Source organism: Oncorhynchus keta, chromosome 14 (assembly GCF_023373465.1).
Source record: "Oncorhynchus keta strain PuntledgeMale-10-30-2019 chromosome 14, Oket_V2, whole genome shotgun sequence".
Lineage (NCBI taxonomy): Eukaryota > Metazoa > Chordata > Actinopteri > Salmoniformes > Salmonidae > Oncorhynchus > Oncorhynchus keta.
In genome coordinates, this window is record NC_068434.1 from 29974337 (window position 1) to 29987214 (window position 12878).

Here is a 12878-nt window from a genome sequence, read left to right on the forward strand (position 1 = left end):
GCACCAAATACAACTGGTGTTACTGTGAAATTCTTACTTACAAGCGCTTAACGAACAATGCAGTTCAAGAAATGGAGTTAAGAAAATGTTTACTAAATAAACTAAACAAAATGTTGTTTTTTTACCCCTTAAGGAGGCTGTGAATTTTCGCAGCTTTTTGTTAAAAATCGCAACATTTTAGCGCCCTGCTACTCATGCCAGGACTATAGTATATGCATATGATTAGTATGTGTGGATAGAAAACACTCAGACGTTTCTAAAACTGGTTAAATCACGGCTGTGACTATAACAGAAAGTGCGTTTCATCGAAAAGTGCAGGAAAATCTGATCGGTGAAAATGGAAAAATATATCCATGCGCCACTTTAACCAATTGTTAAAAGTTACCCACATTCAATGGGTCCGAGGTTGCAATACCTACAGCTTCCACACGATGTCAACAGTCTTGTCATTTGCCTAGGCTTTGTTTCTTGGTCAAACGAAGAAGAGAGAGCCCATTTCTTCAGGTCTCCAACCGGATATTTTGGTTGAGATTTACCCGGACATTATTTCCAGACGTACAGCTATAGAATATACTTCGCCTCGTGATAAATTTGATCGCTTATTAACGTTTACTAATACCTAAAGTTGCATTACAAAAGTATTTTGAAGTGTTTTGTGAAAGTTTATCGTCAACTTTTTTAATAAAAAAAAATGACGTTACGTTAAACGCTATTTTTTTCGTTGATCACACAGTCTTCATAGATCGATATCTAGGCTATATATGGACCGATTTAATTGAAAAAAGACCCAAAATGATGTTTATGGGACATCTAGGAGTGCCAAGAAAGAAGCTCGTCAAAGGTAATGAATGTTTTATATTTTATTTCTGCGTTTTGGGTAGCGCCGGCTACCGCAAGATCTGTCGTTTTAGATGAAGTTCCAGTACTTTTGGGTGCATGCTATCAGATAATAGCTTCTCATGCTTTCGCCAAAAATCATTTTACAAATCTGACTCTGTAGCTAGATTCACAACGAGTGTAGCTTTAATTCAGTACATTGTATGTGTATTTAAATGAAAGTTTGAGTTTTATCAAAAACTATACGTGGCGCACTTTTTAGCTCGGTGTGGATCTTGCCAAATGCAGAACATGCTATTTCTGTTCTGACTTTTATTCGATTTGTATTAATCTTGTTTTTAAATGCTTGTCATTCAGTTGATGGAATTCATTGCATTAAAAAGCACTCTCCAGGTCTTTTAACCCCTCTTCAATAACACTGCTCTCATACATTGTTAAAAGTTTAGCAGGATTGATTCTTTTAAAGAAATAGATGGGTTGGTTGATAATTCAAGATTGGAAACATTTGATTAACTAATATTGTTCACAGATTCAGTCTGAAGTACTGGTTTTTTTTTTTGTATTTTTTTTTTAGCCTCTGATAAAATATTACATAACATTACAGCTCTGGAAAAATACTTTGCTTAATTATCTAGCTTGTCTAACTTGACCGTAAGATAATTTCAACAATGTACGTTTTAAGTATTACTATGTATGCCACATTAAGTGATTTATATATTTCAATGGAGATTGGGAAATTAAAATCTTATCCAGGTATGTTCATCATGTAACATTGTTGCAGCTTTTTTTGCACATAACAAAACAAGGGGGGAAACTGGGATAATATGACTAGAGTGCCATCTACAGTACAATTTTAGATTTGGGGGGAAACATGCAAATGTTAAAATGAAGGTGGTTATGCTGCTACAGTATGTAACACTGGAGCTCAAATAAAATGCTAGTGGTCAATGCTGTGTTTATTGGATAAACCTATTTTTGTTGACAATGATGTAAAGGAGTATCACTGAGGGCTCAATCTTAAATAAACGGATCTGTCTACCTTAAACTTTGTTGCATTACAACCAATAGAGGGCTCTATAGTTGTAAATTCATCTCATGGATAGCCTCCTTAATCCAGCCTGCACTCATGAGGGCACTGCTAGAGTTGTTGTCCTATATCCAAGATAGACCAGAGCTTGTCCTTTCCAAATTCAGTACCACTGTATGTGTCCTATCTTTATAACCTAGCGGTAAAACCCAGTAATGGTTACAATCGTTATTTCACCATTAATTTTTCTGTTTGGGATTTTACTACTACTTCATATAAATCAAATCAAATTGTATTTGTCACATGTGCTGAATACAACAGGTGTAGACCTTACTGTGAAATGCTTACTTACCAGCCCTTATTAACCAACAATGCAGATTTAAGAAAAATAAATAAAAGTAAGAGATAAGAATAACATAATTAAAGAGCAGCAGTAAATAACAATAGTAGGGCATACCGGTACAGCGAGTGTGCGGGGGCACCGGTATTGAGGTAAAATGTACCTGTAGGTAGAGTTATTATTAAGTGACTATGTATAGATAACAGAGTAGCAGCAGCAGTGTGGGAGGGGGGATGAGAATAGTCTGGGTAGCCATTTGATTAGCTGTTCAGGAGTCTTATTGCTTGGAGTAGAAGCTGTTTAGAAGCCTCTTGGACCTAGACTTGGCGCTCCGGTACTGCTTGCCGTGTGGTAGCAGAGAGAACAGTCTATGACTAGGGTGGCTGGAATCTTTGACAATTTTTGGGCCTTCCTCTGAAACCACCTGGTATAGAAAGCCATACACACTACCCTCTGTAGTGCCTTACGGTCGGAGGCCGAGCAGTTGCCATACCAGGCAGTGATGCAACCATCAGGATGCTTTTCCTGTAGTCCACACCTGTAGTCCATCATGTCCTTTGTCTTGATCACGTTGAGGTTGTTGTCCTTGCACCACACGTTCAGGTCTCTGACCCGGCCGTGCAGTCATGAGTGAATAGGGAGTACAGGAGGGAACTGAGCATGCACCCCTGATCGGCCCCCGTGTTGAGGATCAACGTTGGAGATGTGTTGTTACCTACCCTTCACCTGGGGGCGGCTCGTCGGGAAGTCCAGGTTCCAGTTGCAGAGTCAGGGATTTAGTCCTAGGGTCCTTAGCTTCGTGATGAGCTTTGAGGGCACTATGGTGTTGAACGTTGAGCTGTAGTCAATGAATAGCATTCTCACACAGGTGTTCCATTTGTCCAGGTGGGAAAGGGCAGTGTGGAGTGCAATAGAGAATAACAACCTATCCCTCAACGTAACCAAGACTAAGGAGATTATTGTGAACTACAGGAAAAGGAGGACTGAGCACGCCCCCATTCTCATTGACGGGGCTGTAGTGGAGCAGTTTGAGAGCTTCAAGTTCCTTGGTGGTCCAAAAACACCAAGACAGTCGTGAAGAGGGCACGACAAAGCCTATTCCCCCTCAGGAAATTAAAACGATTTGGCATGAGTCCTGAGATCCCCAAAAGGTTCTACAGCTGCAACATCGAGAGCATCCTGACTGGTTGCATTACTGCCTGGTAATGCGGCCTCTGACCGCAAGGCACTACAGAGGGTCATGCGTACGGTCCAGTACATCACTGGGGCTAAGCTGCCTGCCTTCCAGGACCTCTACACCAGGCGGTGTTAGAGGAAGGCCCTGAAAATGGTCAAAGACCCCAGCCACCCCAGTCATAGACTGTTCTCTCTACTACCGCATGGCAAGCGGTACCGGAGTGCCAAGTCTAGGACAAAAAGGCTTTTCAACAGTTTTTACCCCCAAGCCATAAGACTCCTGAATAGGTAACCAAATGGCTACTCGGACTAATTGCATTGTGAGCCTCCCACAACCTCTCTTTTTATGCAGCTGCTACTCTCTGTTTTATCATATATGCATAGTTACTTTAACTATACATTCATGTACTTACTACATCAATTGGGCCGACCAACCAGTGCTCCCGCACAGTGGCTATCCGGGCTATCTGCATTGTGTCCCACCACCTGCCAACCCCTATTTTACGCTACTGCTACTCTCTGTTCATCATATATGCATAGTCACTTTAACCATATCTACATGTACATACTTTCTCAATCAGCCTGACTAACCGGCGTCTGTATGTAGCCTCGAAGTAAAATGAGGCATGAGGATTGGGTGTTGAGACCACGTGAGACCAAAACGGACTTTCCTCCGTCGAGACGTCCCTCTAAGGCCATTCTGCTAGCTTGCTAGCCCCGGCCTGCCAGCTATCTGAATCGCCGTGTCTCCAGCCAGCCCAACCACTCACTGGACCCCTATTGATCACCCAGCTTACGCATGCCTCTCCCTAATATCAATATGCCTTGTCCATTACTGTCCTGGTTAGTGATTGTCTTATTTCACTGTAGAGCCTCTAGCCCTGCTCAATATGCCTTAACCTACCATTTAGTTCCACCTCCCACATATGCGGTGACATCACCTGGTTTAATCGTCTCTCGAGACAATATCTCTCACATCATTACTCAATGCCTAGGTTTACCTCCAATGTACTCACATCCTACCATACCTCTGTTTGTAAGCTATGCCTTGAATCTATTCTATCGCGCCCAGAAACCTGCTCCTTTTACTCTCTGCTCTGAACGCACTAGACGACCAGTCCTGATAGCCTTTAGCCGTACCCTTATCCTCCTCCTCTTCTGTTCCTCTGGTGATGTAGAGGTTAATCCAGGCCCTGCAGTGCCTAGCTCCACTCCTACTCCCCAGGTGCTCTCATTTGTTGACTTCTGTAACTGTAAAAAACTTGGTTTCATGCATGTTAACATTAGAAGCCTACTCCCTAAGTTTGTTTTATTCACTGCTTTAGCACACTCTGCCAACCCAGATGTCCTAGCCGTGTCTGAATCCTGGCTTAGGAAGACCACCAAAACCCTGAAATTTCCATCCCTAACTATAACATTTTCCGACAAGATGGAACTGCAAAAGGGGGCGGAGTTGCCGTGTCTACTGCAGAGTTCTGTTTTACTATCCAGGTCTGTACCCAAACAATTCGAGCTTCTACCTTTTTAAAAATCCACCTTTCCAGAAACAAGTCTCTCACCGTTGCCTCATGCTATAGACCACCCTCTGCCCTGGACACCATATGTGAATTGATTTCCCCCCATCTATCTTCAGAGCTTGTGCTGCTAGGTGACCTAAACTGTGACATGCTTAACACCCCGGCCATCCTACAATCTAAGCTTGATGCCCTCAATCTCACACAAATTATCAATGAACCCACCAGGTCCAACCCCAAATCTGTAGAAACGGGCACCCTCATCCTAACCAACTTGCCCTCCAAATACACCTCTGCTGTTTTCAACCAAGATCTCAGCAACATATTCCCCCTCAGGAGACTGAAATGATTTGGCATGGGTCCTCAGATCCTCAAAAGGTTTTACAGCTGCACCATCAAAAGCATCCTGATGGGTTGCATCACTGCCTGGTATGGCAACTGCTCGGCCTCCGACTGCAAGGCACTACAGAGAGTTGTGCGTACGGTCCAGTACATTACCAGGCTTCCTGCCATCCAGGACCTCTATACCAGGCGGTGTCTGAGCAATGCCCTAAAAATTGTCAAAGACCATAGCCACCCCAGACTGTTTTCTCTGTTACCGCACGGCAAGCGGTACCGGAGTGCCAAGTCTAGATCCAAGAGGTTCCTTACAGGTGAAGGGGTTCCTTAAAGGTGAAGCCTGTAAAATGCCAAGAGTGCAAAGCTGTCTAGGCAAAGGGGGGCTATTTGAAGAATCTCAAATATAAAATATAATTTCATTTAACACCTTTTTGGTTACTACATGATTCCATATGTGTTATTTCATAGTTTTGATGTCTTCACTGTTATTCTATAGTGTAGAAAATAGTAAAAAATAAAGAAACTCTTGAATGGGTAGGTGTTCTAAAACTTTTGACCGGAAGTGTAAATTCCTACTGTGCACATGATAAAATGCTATGTTAATTGTGGTGTACTACTGAATGAAACTGTGAGAGATGCACTCAGACCAGCCTTTGTGATTGAACTTACATTAACTACAGTACTTTAGTTGGCTGCTTTGAGCAAACTTGTATGTAATATAACATTCTGGGAGCCTAGTGATGGTGATGGAGGGTTTGGTGGTCCACACAACAAAAGACAGTGTCCGTTCCAGTGATGTGGAGCTGCCCTTGAACCTGGTGCCAGGAAGGATGGTTGTAAGGCTGTAAGACACCCCCTCTGGATATAGAAATCCTTTGACTTCACTGCCTCTTCGAGGGTAAGGTCTCTTGCACCATACGGTCGCTTGACCTCCACCACTGTTGTAGTGTCCGTCTTGTTTTGCACGCTTTGTACAAAATAATAAAATGCAGTACTACAGGATATTTCTTAACGTAGCTCTTTATTAGCTAGCATGTTCACTTATCTCCAACCAGGATCAACTGACCATGACCTAACCATCTGGGTGGTCTTAACCAGTATGATACGGCATTAAAATGCATCCAATTATCATTCAGTACACATGAATATTACAGTGCCCACCAGACCATCTGGTGATTCCAGGATCACAGACCATGTGACCCAAAGTCCTGACTCCTGCACATCCATCCCTGTAACCATTTTGAATGCCTTGATGTTCTCCTCTTTATCTGTGCCTCACTTTACAGACAATGACAACACCTTGAAATGTATTTGTTGTAAGAATTGTGCTATAGAAATAGTTTTATTTTATTGATGACATAACAGCTGTAGAATATTTCATAAACTGTAATTTTCACATGAGGACAAGTGCAGTTTTTCCATAAAATGTTTTTTGTTAACTTGGGATTTTATCACTTGACATATCAATCATATAGTGGAAAGGGATGCAAATTAATCGATTGGGCACAGGTATCTGGGCACGCTGGTTAACGTAGCTGACAGCTTTAAGTGCAGGAATTTCCTGCAGGAATTTGTAGTCTTGCTGTGGTCTTCTCTGTTGCTAATTAGTATTTCGAATTTGAGAGTAAATTGATGTGAATATATTGACAAAAAACCCCACCTTGTCCGAGAGAGAATTACATGGCTATCAAAATGTCACATAAGCCGACACAAAACACAGACCTTATGTGACGTAGATTTAAAATTCCAGATGCAAAAATGAATGGGGGAAAAACGATTGGAACCATTACCGGGTATTATGATGTGTCCAATGTGCCGTTCTATGGGAGCAAATTAATTATGGTGGGCAGAGCTAGTGAGATCCTATCGGCGCGTTCTAGCATTTATTTGCATATTTCCGTTAGAGAGCGCCTACTTTGAAGTGTGCGTGTGCAATAGCTCAATTCGCCCTTGCACTCCTAAACAACGCAATTAAAAAAATTAAAAAAAAACTTTGGCAAAGGGTAAAGTCTACAAAACGCAGTCCACTCTCTTTGTTACATATTCTAGTTTGGGAAACAGAAAACTGTATGGAGATCAAATGTTTCATCGATGAGAAAATGATTAGGAATTCGGACAAAATCCATCTCGCTCCATCTTCTCCCACTTGCCTGCCATAGGGCTTCCTCTCATCACCATATTTTTTAGTATGTGGAAACGCCAACCGGATGCTTCATATGTTATACATCCGGTGAAAAATCTGGCTCATCTGGCCTGTATGCATTCAGTATTTTCTGAAATAATTTCGAAATAACTTAATTTAGTCTCTTAGCTAATCACCTATGCTTTGACCTTTTTATACCTGTAATAACTGAAAAACATCTGAAATAACTTTTTCCTTAGTATTGTATCTACAATGCTATGAATGTATTCACCAATCACATACATAATATGAGTTATACATGTCCCAAGACACGTACGCTCCTAGAGGGACTGCTGTCCCCTTTGTGTTTTGTTTTTTCCTTGCTGGCTGTTTATCTGTATGAATGGCCCATGTCGCTGTCCTTGTCATTCTGCTCTGCTCTCTAATCACTTTATCTGCAGTAAACCGTCCCACCACTTTGTGTCTCTGTCTTTGAGATAAGGTCGTTGGAAATTTCAACAGACTGGATCCATACGCACACTCACATTCTCTTAACCATGCTGCTAAAACACACACACACTGCTCACACACACTTTGCTCAAGACAGTACGTACAATCAATGACAACCATCTGACGAGTCGGATGCAAGGGTATATCTGCAGATGGGAGAAGAAAGGAGCTGTGCTGGTACCATGTTACATCAGGGATCCAGTTTCACTGCTGTCCTGGGAAGTTTATGAATCTTCCCTTGTGCAACGATCTGGGCTGATTTTAAACCACCTTATCAGCTCCAGCAAATTTGTTAGCCAGTCACGGCATATTGGAGCACTGACAATGCCTGTCTTTGTGGTGGAGTTCGGTTTTCCCCTGTCTTTAAAGGAAGAAATCTGTTAGTTTTTCAAAGTATGAGTGGGTACCATGAAGAGCCATATGATGGCTTCATGACCACTGTGTGGGCCAATCAGATTCACGAGGAGATGGGACAGACAAGCACAGGACCAAACAGAGGCAAAATGCAGGTATTTAAAAATAAAAACTTGAAAAATATAGATTTAATTCTGTTCAGACATTACAGGCACATTTCCATGAAACCTTACTTCACTTTAGTCATTACAGATATACCACTGTCAAAAAATAACTCATAAGGAATAATATTAGATTATTTGGTTATTTATTTTTAACCTCCAATTTTGTGATATCCAATTTGATAGTTACAGTCTTGTCCCATCGCTGCAACTCCCGTACGGACTCGGGAGAGGTGAAGGTCGAGAGCCATGCGTCCTCTAAATCACGACCCCGGCAAGCCGCACTGCTTCTTGACACACTGCCCGCTTAACCCGGAAGCCAGCCACACCAATGTGTCGGTGGAAACACTGTACAGCTGGCGACCGGAGTCAGCCTGCATGCACCTGCCAGTGTCTGTCCTATATCTAGGAGATATAAAAAAAGCTTAGGAAATATGTTTTTTTGGACACATCATTAACCCTTTATTTTTGTTGGCACAAAACTACCTCCATACTTCCATTTGTTTGTATGGGTTACCTTCAGATGAGTCCCGCGACACTTGTGAACATTGTGTTCTTGAGAGTCCCCTTTTCATAGTGGTCATGATAGTTTGTAATGGGGATTTTTGTATTATGTCACTTATTTTATAATATTTTTAAAGAAAACAATGTGGTGTCCCTCTGTTCCCATGCAGTTTCTCTTTCTATAGTATGGCAACTATGGACTCATGGCACTCACTTTTTCTTGACACTGTAAACATTGCAGTATGTGAACCCTTTGGAAATGCCTGGATTTCTGCATAAATTGGTCATAAAATTTGATCTGATCCTCATCTAGGTCACAACAACAAACACAATCTGCTTAAACTAATAACACACAAACAATTATACGTTTGTCTTTATTGAACACATAGTGTAAACATTCCCAGTGCAGGGTGGGAAAAGTATGTGAACCCTTGGATTTAATAACTGGTTGACCCTCCTTTTGCAGCAATAACCTCAACCAAACGTTTTCTGTAGTTGTGGATCAGACCTGCACAACGGTCAGGATACATTTTGGACCATTACTTTTACATAACTGTTTCAGTTCAACAATATTCTTGGGGTGTCTGGTGTGAACTGCTCTCTTGAGGACATGCCACAGCATCTGTCGGGTTGAGGTCAGGACTGACTGGGCCACTCCAGAAGGCTTATGTTCTTCTGATGAAGCCATTCTGCTGTTGATTTATTTCTGTGTTTTGAGTCGTTGTCCTGTTGCATCACCCAACTTCTGTTGTGCTTCAATTGGCCTTTTTCTTCTCCACACATAGTGTTGTGTGTTCCTTCCGAACAACTCAACTGTAGTTTCATCTATCCACAGAATATTTTGCCAGTAGCACTGTGGAACATCTAGGTGCACTTCTGCAAACTTCAGACGTGCAGCAATGTTTTTTTTTGGACAGCAGTGGTTTCTTCCGTAGTGTCCCCCCATGAACATCATTCTTGTTTAGTGTTTTATGTATCGTAGACTCGTCAACAGAGATGTTAGCATGTTCCAGAGATTTCTGTAAGTCTTAATCTGACACTCTTGGATTCTTCTTAACCTCATTGAGCATTCTGCATTGTGCTCTTGCAGTCATCTTTGCAGGATGGCCACTCCTAGGGAGAGTAGCAACAGTGTTGAACTTTCTCCATTTACAGACAATTTGTCTTCCCGTGGACTGATGAACATCAAGGCTTTTAGAGATACTTTTGTAACCTTTTCCAGCTTTATGCAAGTCAACAATTCTTAAACTTAAGTCTTCTGAGATCTCTTTTGTTCGAGGCATGGTTCACAAAAGGCAATGCCTCTTGTGAATAGCAAACTCAAATTTTGTGAGTGTTTTTCGTGCAAAGCAGCTCTAACCAACATCTCCAATCTTGTCTCATTGATTGGACTCCAGGTTAGCTGACTCCTGACTCCAATTAGCTTTTGGAGAAGTCATTAGCCCAGGGGATCACATACTTTTTCCAACCTACACTGTGAATGTTTAAACTATGTATTCAATATAGACAAGAAAAATACAATAATTTGTGTGTTATTAGTTTAAGCAAAGTATGTTTGTCTGTTGTTGTGACTTAGATGAAGATCAGATCAAATTTGATGACCAATTTATGCAGATATCCAGGTAATTCCAAAGGGTTCACATACTTTTTCTTGCCACTGTACATGTTTTGATGGGTCCGTGAGTGTGTTCATATGTTACAGTGGGGGCTTATGATCCTCTGTGTGGGAAGGTGCATTGGGACCTTCCAATCCCTCATCTTTGACTTTGGAAAAGTCCATTTGTCCAGGTGGCAGAGACACTCCCTCTGTTTGAGCCTAAAGAAAGATGTGAAGGAAGAGAGACACGGAGGATGATGTTTTACTCTACTGCATTTGTAAATCAATGTGCCGTGTCCCTCTCAGCTCTTGGAAGTGCAGGCTTCACAAGGGCAAGTGGGGTAATAATAGTTGTAACCTTCAGCTATGCCTGTCACCAAGCTCCTTTATCTTGATGGGCATGTTCTTTTACACCATGTTGCCAGAGATGCACTGAGAGATACTGATCTCCTCTCTTCACATCTAATTACCTGTGTGCTCCAAGGGCCTTGTTCACAAAATATAGCTTGCTAGAGATGAAGGGAGACCACTTCTGTTATTTGAGCACTTGAATGGGGATTTAGTCATTTAAAAAAAAGTTATTCTTTCATTCAGACATCTGTTTAAATTAACCTGTCCAGTGTTTCCAGATTTCTATGAAATTTTACCTATAATTAATTACAATATGAGTGAAATAGTTTTCCTTCCAATTTAAAAAATAAATTATGTTAAAAGCAGCTTTTAAGTGTTTGGAATGGTGTGGGCGTACCCCAACAACAGAATGGTGTGGGCGTACCCCAACAACAGAATGGTGTGGGCGTACCCCAACAACAGAATGGTGTGGGCGTACCCCAACAACAGAATGGTGTGGGCGTACCCCAACAACAGAATGGTGTGGGCGTACCCCAACAACAGAATGGTGTGGGCGTACCCCAACAACAGAATGGTGCATCATTCCACCTTAGTTTCTTTGACTCCGTATATACCATAGTATCCTTTAGAGTGGAGAATCTTGCATCAGTCCCCTGCTGCGAGTGTCTCCACAACCTAAGTCATGCTCTTTATGACAATCTCCAGCAAGTAATACTTGGTTGAATCAACTCTTTTGAGTGCATCCAAGCAGTGCCCGAGCAAGTTAACTTCACAAAGATGCAGAACCCAGACCTGCCCAAACGTGTGCAATGTTGACAGACAGATGAGCACTGCAAGAAGGAAACATTAACAAAAACCTGACTTGAATGAATAGCAACCAACTCTAGGATGAGAAAGGGGATGAAAAACAAGCAGCGAAGTGAAGCTTTTGACATTTTATTGTTAGACTATGAACACATGTATAGCGAAATGTAATCCTGACCATGTAAGTACTACACTTTTTATAACCCTACATTTACACAGTATCTGTAAACAGGTTACTGTTTATGTTATTTATTTTAGTAGCAGTACATACATAGAAAATATAATCCATTGGTTTAATTATTCCTATATTATCCCTATCGTTGATATGGGAGTTACCAGTTGAATACCACTGTATGTAACATGTTAGTTGGGTTGCCTGAGGAGGATCCACAAGGTCAGTGAGTTATCAGTCTCAGACAGGTTATTGGCGTGGGCGCTTCAAACTTCCAGATAAAGGCTATGGTTATCTGAACTGGATCAGATTTCTGTTCACACTAGCTTTGTGCTACTGTAAACATGTCCTCCCTCATAGTACTGCCCCAGACCATGTCATCTTATCAGCACTGTTCAGAGGATTTTGTCCTGTTTGTCTGGCTACTGTTATAGTTGAAACTTCACTTTGTTGCAATGTTCGATTTTTGGTCCTTACTCATTCTTTGGTGAGCAATTATTTTTCTGACACAGTAAAAAATTATTTCTTAAATCTACAGTACAAAATATTATTTAAAATCTATTTGATAAATGATGTAAGGTTGCCTAGTGGTAGCCTAGAGTGTTGGACTAGTAATCAAAAGGTTGCAAGTTCGAATCCCTGAGCTGACAAGGTACAAATCTGTTGTTCTTCCCCTGAACAAGGCAGTTAACCCACTGTTTCTAGGCCGTCATTGAAAATAAGAATTTGTTCTTAACTGACCTGCCTAGTTAAATAAAGGTAAAATGTAAAACATTTAAAAATGTATGTCATTGTCGATAGCTCTATCAAAAACCTAATGAAAGTCGAGTTTGGAGACTCATTCTTAAACACTCCCTGACCTGTAGAAACAATGTGAAATAAGTAAAACCCTTCATTAGGATTTAAGTTAATCCTGTTTATTCATAAACTATTTCACTTCAGTCTGGTTGAGTGTTTCAATAGTTATAACTATTGTGAACAACAACTACCTGTTATTGTTCTTGAAAATGCTCTCTGATTCTGATAGAATTTTAATTAGATTTTTTTACATAAAATTGATACAAGAGGGT